A 7,930-nucleotide genomic window follows, 5' to 3' on the forward strand; every position below is an offset into this window, starting at 1 on the left:
ATCCAGTTTGGGTGAAAAAATATTTGCTGAGATTTCTGGAGATTCATAATTTTTGGAAGCTTGGCAACCCCTTTCCATGGAAGTGTTTCTCGCCAGTCACTGCTTAGGGCTACATCAAGAGGAAACAAAACATAGAGACCGAACGTGAAACTACTTTACTGTGTCAAGTTTCAAGAAGCTAGCACAAACCGTGTTGGATTTAGAGTTCCAAATACATGTATCAATATAGGAGAAAACAGAGTGAAACCTAAAAATTCAAACTGTTACTGGAAATGAACGCTTCAACATAGAAGAACGACATATGGGGAACCAAGTCGCTTTAGTGTACTGATCATTACCTGAAAGTATCATCCAGTTTGGGTGAAAAAATATTTGCTGAGATTTCTGGAGATTCGTAACTTTTGGAAGCTTGGCAACCCCTTTCCATGAAAGTGTTTCTCGCCAGTCACTGCTTAGGGCTACATCAAGAGGAAACAAAACATAGAGATAGAACGTGAAACTACTTTACTGTGTCAAGTTTCAAGAAGCTAGCACAAACCCTGTTGGATTTAGAGTTCCAAATACATGTATCAATATAGGAGAAAACAGAGTGAAACCTAAAAATTCAAACTGTTACTGGAAATGAACGCTTCAACATAGAAGAACGACATATGGGGAACCAAGTCGCTTTAGTATACTGATCATTACCTGAAAGTATCATCCAGTTTGGGTGAAAAAATATTTGCTGAGATTTCTGGAGATTCGTAACTTTTGGAAGCTTGGGAACCCCTTTCCATGAAAGTGTTTCTCGCCAGTCACTGCTTAGGGCTACATCAAGAGGAAACAAAACATAGAGATAGAACGTGAAACTACTTTACTGTGTCAAGTTTCAAGAAGCTAGCACAAACCGTGTTGGATTTAGAGTTCCAAATACATGTATCAATATAGGAGAAAACAGAGTGAAACCTAAAAATTCAAACTGTTACTGGAAATGAACGCTTCAACATAGAAGAACGGCATTTGGGGGTCCAAGTCGCCTTAGTGTACTGATCATTACCTGAAAGTATCATCCAGTTTGGGTGAAAAAATATTTGCTGAGATTTCTGGAGATTCGTAATTTTTGGAAGCTTGGCAACCCCTTTCCATGGAAGTGTTTCTCGCCAGTCACTGCTTAGGGCTACATCAAGAGGAAACAAAACGTAGAGACAGAACTTGAAACTACTTTACTGTGTCAAGTTTCAAGAAGCTAGCACAAACCTTGTTGGATTTAGAGTTCCAAATACATCTATCAATATAGGAGAAAACAGAGTGAAACCTAAAAATTCAAACTGTTACTGGAAATGAACGCTTCAACATAGAAGAACGACATTTGGGGAACCAAGTCGCCTTAGTGTACTGATCATTACCTGAAAGTATCATCCAGTTTGGGTGAAAAAATATTTGCTGAGATTTCTGGAGATTCGTAATTTTTGGAAGCTTGGCAACCCCTTTCCATGAAAGTGTTTCTCGCCAGTCACTGCTTAGGGCTACATCAAGAGAAAACAAAACATAGAGATAGAACGAGAAACTACTTTAATGTGTCCAGTTTCAAGAAGCTAGCACAAACCGTGTTGGATTTAGAGTTCCAAATACATGTATCAATATAGGAGAAAACAGAGTGAAACCTAAAAATTCAAACTGTTACTGGAAATGAACGCTTCAACATAGAAGAACGGCATTTGGGGAACCAAGTCGCCTTAGTGTACTGATCATTACCTGAAAGTATCATCCAGTTTGGGTGAAAAAATATTTGCTGAGATTTCTGGAGATTCGTAATTTTTGGAAGCTTGGCAACCCCTTTCCATGGAAGTGTTTCTCGCCCGTCACTGCTTAGGGCTACATCAAGAGGAAACAAAACATAGAGACAGAACGTGAAACTACTTTACTGTGTCAAGTTTCAAGAAGCTAGCAGAAACCGTGTTGGATTTAGAGTTCCAAATACATCTATCAATATAGGAGAAAACAGAGTGAAACCTAAAAATTCAAACTGTTACTGGAAATGAACGCTTCAACATAGAAGAACGACATATGGGGAACCAAGTCGCCTTAGTGTACTGATCATTACCTGAAAGTATCATCCAGTTTGGGTGAAAAAATATTTGCTGAGATTTCTGGAGATTCGTAACTTTTGGAAGCTTGGCAACCCCTTTCCATGGAAGTGTTTCTCGCCAGTCACTGCTTAGGGCTACATCAAGAGGAAACAAAACATAGAGATAGAACGTGAAACTACTTTACTGTGTCAAGTTTCAAGAAACTAGCACAAACCGTGTTGGATTTAGAGTTCCAAATACATCTATCAATATAGGAGAAAACAGAGTGAAACCTAAAAATTCAAACTGTTACTGGAAATGAACGCTTCAACATAGAAGAACGACATTTGGGGAACCAAGTCGCCTTAGTGTACTGATCATTACCTGAAAGTATCATCCAGTTTGGGTGAAAAAATATTTGCTGAGATTTCTGGAGATTCGTAATTTTTGGAAGCTAGGCAACCCCTTTCCATGAAAGTGTTTCTCGCCAGTCACTGCTTAGGGCTACATCAAGAGGAAACAAAACATAGAGACAGAACATGAAACTACTTTACTGTGTCAAGTTTCACGAAGCTAGCAGAAACCGTGTTGGATTTAGAGTTCCAAATACATCTATCAATATAAGAGAAAACAGAGTGAAACCTAAAAATTCAAACTGTTACTGGAAATGAACGCTTCAACATAGAAGAACGACATATGGGGAACCAAGTCGCCTTAGTGTACTGATCATTACCTGAAAGTATCATCCAGTTTGGGTGAAAAAATATTTGCTGAGATTTCTGGAGATTCGTAAGTTTTGGAAGCTTGGCAACCCCTTTCCATGAAAGTGTTTCTCGCCAGTCACTGCTTAGGGCTACATCAAGAGGAAACAAATCATAGAGACAGAACGTGAAACTTCTTTACTGTGTCAAGTTTCAAGAAGCTAGCACAAACCGTGTTGGATTTAGAGTTCCAAATACATGTATCAATATAGAAGAAAACAGAAAGAAACCTAAAACTTCAAACTGTTACTGGAAATGAACGCTTCAACATAGAAGAACGACATATGGGGAACCAAGTCGCTTTAGTGTACTCATCATTACCTGAAAGTATCATCCAGTTTGGGTGAAAAAATATTTGCTGAGATTTCTGGAGATTCATAATTTTTGGAAGCTTGGCAACCCCTTTCCATGGAAGTGTTTCTCGCCAGTCACTGCTTAGGGCTACATCAAGAGGAAACAAAACATAGAGACAGAACGTGAAACTACTTTACTGTGTCAAGTTTCAAGAAGCTAGCACAAACCGTGTTGGATTTAGAGTTCCAAATACATGTATCAATATAGGAGAAAACAGAGTGAAACCTAAAAATTCAAACTGTTACTGGAAATGAACGCTTCAACATAGAAGAACGACATATGGGGAACCAAGTCGCTTTAGTGTACTGATCATTACCTGAAAGTATCATCCAGTTTGGGTGAAAAAATATTTGCTGAGATTTCTGGAGATTCGTAATTTTTGGAAGCTTGGCAACCCCTTTCCATGAAAGTGTTTCTCGCCAGTCACTGCTTAGGGCTACATCAAGAGAAAACAAAACATAGAGATAGAACGTGAAACTACTTTAATGTGTCCAGTTTCAAGAAGCTAGCACAAACCGTGTTGGATTTAGAGTTCCAAAAACATGTATCAATATAGGAGAAAACAGAGTGAAACCTAAAAATTCAAACTGTTACTGGAAATGAACGCTTCAACATAGAAGAACGGCATTTGGGGAACCAAGTCGCCTTAGTGTATTGATCATTACCTGAAAGTATCATCCAGTTTGGGTGAAAAAATATTTGCTGAGATTTCTGGAGATTCGTAATTTTTGGAAGCTTGGCAACCCCTTTCCATGGAAGTGTTTCTCGCCCGTCACTGCTTAGGGCTACATCAAGAGGAAACAAAACATAGAGACAGAACGTGAAACTACTTTACTGTGTCAAGTTTCAAGAAACTAGCACAAACCGTGTTGGATTTAGAGTTCCAAATACATCTATCAATATAGGAGAAAACAGAGTGAAACCTAAAAATTCAAACTGTTACTGGAAATGAACGCTTCAACATAGAAGAACGAACTTTGGGGAACCAAGTCGCCTTAGTGTACTGATCATTACCTGAAAGTATCATCCAGTTTGGGTGAAAAAATATTTGCTGAGATTTCTGGAGATTCGTAATTTTTGGAAGCTTGGCAACCCATTTCCATGGAAGTGTTTCTCGCCCGTCACTGCTTAGGGCTACATCAAGAGGAAACAAAACATAGAGACAGAACGTGAAACTACTTTTCTGTGTCAAGTTTCAAGAAGCTAGCAGAAACCGTGTTGGATTTAGAGTTCCAAATACATCTATCAATATAGGAGAAAACAGAGTGAAACCTAAAAATTCAAACTGTTACTGGAAATGAACGCTTCAACATAGAAGAACGACATATGGGGAACCAAGTCGCCTTAGTGTACTGATCATTACCTGAAAGTATCTTCCAGTTTGGGTGAAAAAATATTTGCTGAGATTTCTGGAGATTCGTAACTTTTGGAATCTTGGCAACCCCTTTCCATGAAAGTGTTTCTCGCCAGTCACTGCTTAGGGCTACATCAAGAGGAAACAAAACATAGAGATAGAACATGAAACTACTTTACTGTGTCAAGTTTCAAGAAGCTAGCACAAACCGTGTTGGATTTAGAGTTCCAAATACATCTATCAATATAGGAGAAAACAGAGTGAAACCTAAAAATTCAAACTGTTACTGGAAATGAACGCTTCAACATAGAAGAACGACATTTAAGGAACCAATTCGCCTTAGTGTACTGATCATTACCTGAAAGTATCATCCAGTTTGGGTGAAAAAATATTTGCTGAGATTTCTGGAGATTCATAATTTTTGGAAGCTTGGCAACCCCTTTCCATGGAAGTGTTTCTCGCCAGTCACTGCTTAGGGCTACATCAAGAGGAAACAAAACATAGAGACAGAACGTGAAATTACTTTACTGTATCAAGTTTCAAGAAGCTAGCACAAACCGTGTTGAATTTAGAGTTCCAAATACATCTATCAATATAGGAGAAAACAGAGTGAAACCTAAAAATTCAAACTGTTACTGGAAATGAACGCTTCAACATAGAAGAACGACATTTGGGGAACCAAGTCGCCTTAGTGTACTGATCATTACCTGAAAGTATCATCCAGTTTGGGTGAAAAAATATTTGCTGAGATTTCTGGAGATTCGTAATTTTTGGAAGCTTGGCAACCCCTTTCCATGAAAGTGTTTCTCGCCAGTCACTGCTTAGGGCTACATCAAGAGGAAACAAAACATAGAGACAGAACGTGAAACTACTTTACTGAGTCAAGTTTCACGAAGCTAGCAGAAACCGTGTTGGATTTAGAGTTCCAAATACATCTATCAATATAAGAGAAAACAGAGTGAAACCTAAAAATTCAAACTGTTACTGGAAATGAACGCTTCAACATAGAAGAACGACATATGGGGAACCAAGTCGCCTTAGTGTACTGATCATTACCTGAAAGTATCTTCCAGTTTGGGTGAAAAAATATTTGCTGAGATTTCTGGAGATTCGTAACTTTTGGGAGCTTGGCAACCCCTTTCCATGGAAGTGTTTCTCGCCAGTCACTGCTTAGGGCTACATCAAGAGAAAACAAAACATAGAGATAGAACGTGAAACTACTTTAATGTGTCCAGTTTCAAGAAGCTAGCACAAACCGTGTTGGATTTAGAGTTCCAAATACATGTATCAATATAGGAGAAAACAGAGTGAAACCTAAAAATTCAAACTGTTACTGGAAATGAACGCTTCAACATAGAAGAACGGCATTTGGGGAACAAAGTCGCCTTAGTGTACTGATCATTACCTGAAAGTATCATCCAGTTTGGGTGAAAAAATATTTGCTGAGATTTCTGGAGATTCGTAATTTTTGGAAGCTTGGCAACCCCTTTCCATGGAAGTGTTTCTCGCCCGTCACTGCTTAGGGCTACATCAAGAGGAAACAAAACATAGAGACAGAACGTGAAACTACTTTACTGTGTCAAGTTTCAAGAAGCTAGCAGAAACCGTGTTGGATTTAGAGTTCCAAATACATCTATCAATATAGGAGAAAACAGAGTGAAACCTAAAAATTCAAACTGTTACTGGAAATGAACGCTTCAACATAGAAGAACGACATATGGGGAACCAAGTCGCCTTAGTGTACTGATCATTACCTGAAAGTATCATCCAGTTTGGGTGAAAAAATATTTGCTGAGATTTCTGGAGATTCGTAATTTTTGGAAGCTTGGCAACCCATTTCCATGGAAGTGTTTCTCGCCCGTCACTGCTTAGGGCTACATCAAGAGGAAACAAAACATAGAGACAGAACGTGAAACTACTTTTCTGTGTCAAGTTTCAAGAAGCTAGCACAAACCGTGTTGGATTTAGAGTTCCAAATACATCTATCAATATAGGAGAAAACAGAGTGAAACCTAAAAATTCAAACTGTTACTGGAAATGAACGCTTCAACATAGAAGAACGACATATGGGGAACCAAGTCGCCTTAGTGTACTGATCATTACCTGAAAGTATCTTCCAGTTTGGGTGAAAAAATATTTGCTGAGATTTCTGGAGATTCGTAACTTTTGGAATCTTGGCAACCCCTTTCCATGAAAGTGTTTCTCGCCAGTCACTGCTTAGGGCTACATCAAGAGGAAACAAAACATAGAGATAGAACATGAAACTACTTTACTGTGTCAAGTTTCAAGAAGCTAGCAAAAACCGTGTTGGATTTAGAGTTCCAAATACATGTATCAATATAGGAGAAAACAGAGTGAAACCTAAAAATTCAAACTGTTACTGGAAATGAACGCTTCAACATAGAAGAACGACATTTAAGGAACCAATTCGCCTTAGTGTACTGATCATTACCTGAAAGTATCATCCAGTTTGGGTGAAAAAATATTTGCTGAGATTTCTGGAGATTCATAATTTTTGGAAGCTTGGCAACCCGTTTCCATGGAAGTGTTTCTCGCCAGTCACTGCTTAGGGCTACATCAAGAGGAAACAAAACATAGAGACAGAACGTGAAATTACTTTACTGTATCAAGTTTCAAGAAGCTAGCACAAACCGTGTTGAATTTAGAGTTCCAAATACATGTATCAATATAGGAGAAAACAGAGTGAAACCTAAAAATTCAAACTGTTACTGGAAATGAACGCTTCAACATAGAAGAACGGCATTTGGGGAACAAAGTCGCCTTAGTGTACTGATCATTACCTGAAAGTATCATCCAGTTTGGGTGAAAAAATATTTGCTGAGATTTCTGGAGATTCGTAATTTTTGGAAGCTTGGCAACCCCTTTCCATGGAAGTGTTTCTCGCCCGTCACTGCTTAGGGCTACATCAAGAGGAAACAAAACATAGAGACAGAACGTGAAACTACTTTACTGTGTCAAGTTTCAAGAAGCTAGCAGAAACCGTGTTGGATTTAGAGTTCCAAATACATCTATCAATACAGGAGAAAACAGAGTGAAACCTAAAAATTCAAACTGTTACTGGAAATGAACGCTTCAACATAGAAGAACGACATATGGGGAACCAAGTCGCCTTAGTGTACTGATCATTACCTGAAAGTATCATCCAGTTTGGGTGAAAAAATATTTGCTGAGATTTCTGGAGATTCGTAATTTTTGGAAGCTTGGCAACCCATTTCCATGGAAGTGTTTCTCGCCCGTCACTGCTTAGGGCTACATCAAGAGGAAACAAAACATAGAGACAGAACGTGAAACTACTTTTCTGTGTCAAGTTTCAAGAAGCTAGCAGAAACCGTGTTGGATTTAGAGTTCCAAATACATCTATCAATATAGGAGAAAACAGAGTGAAACCTAAA

This window comes from Spermophilus citellus, assembly GCF_964194105.1.
Source record: "Spermophilus citellus genome assembly, contig: SCAFFOLD_59, whole genome shotgun sequence".
NCBI classification, from domain to species: Eukaryota; Metazoa; Chordata; class Mammalia; order Rodentia; family Sciuridae; genus Spermophilus; species Spermophilus citellus.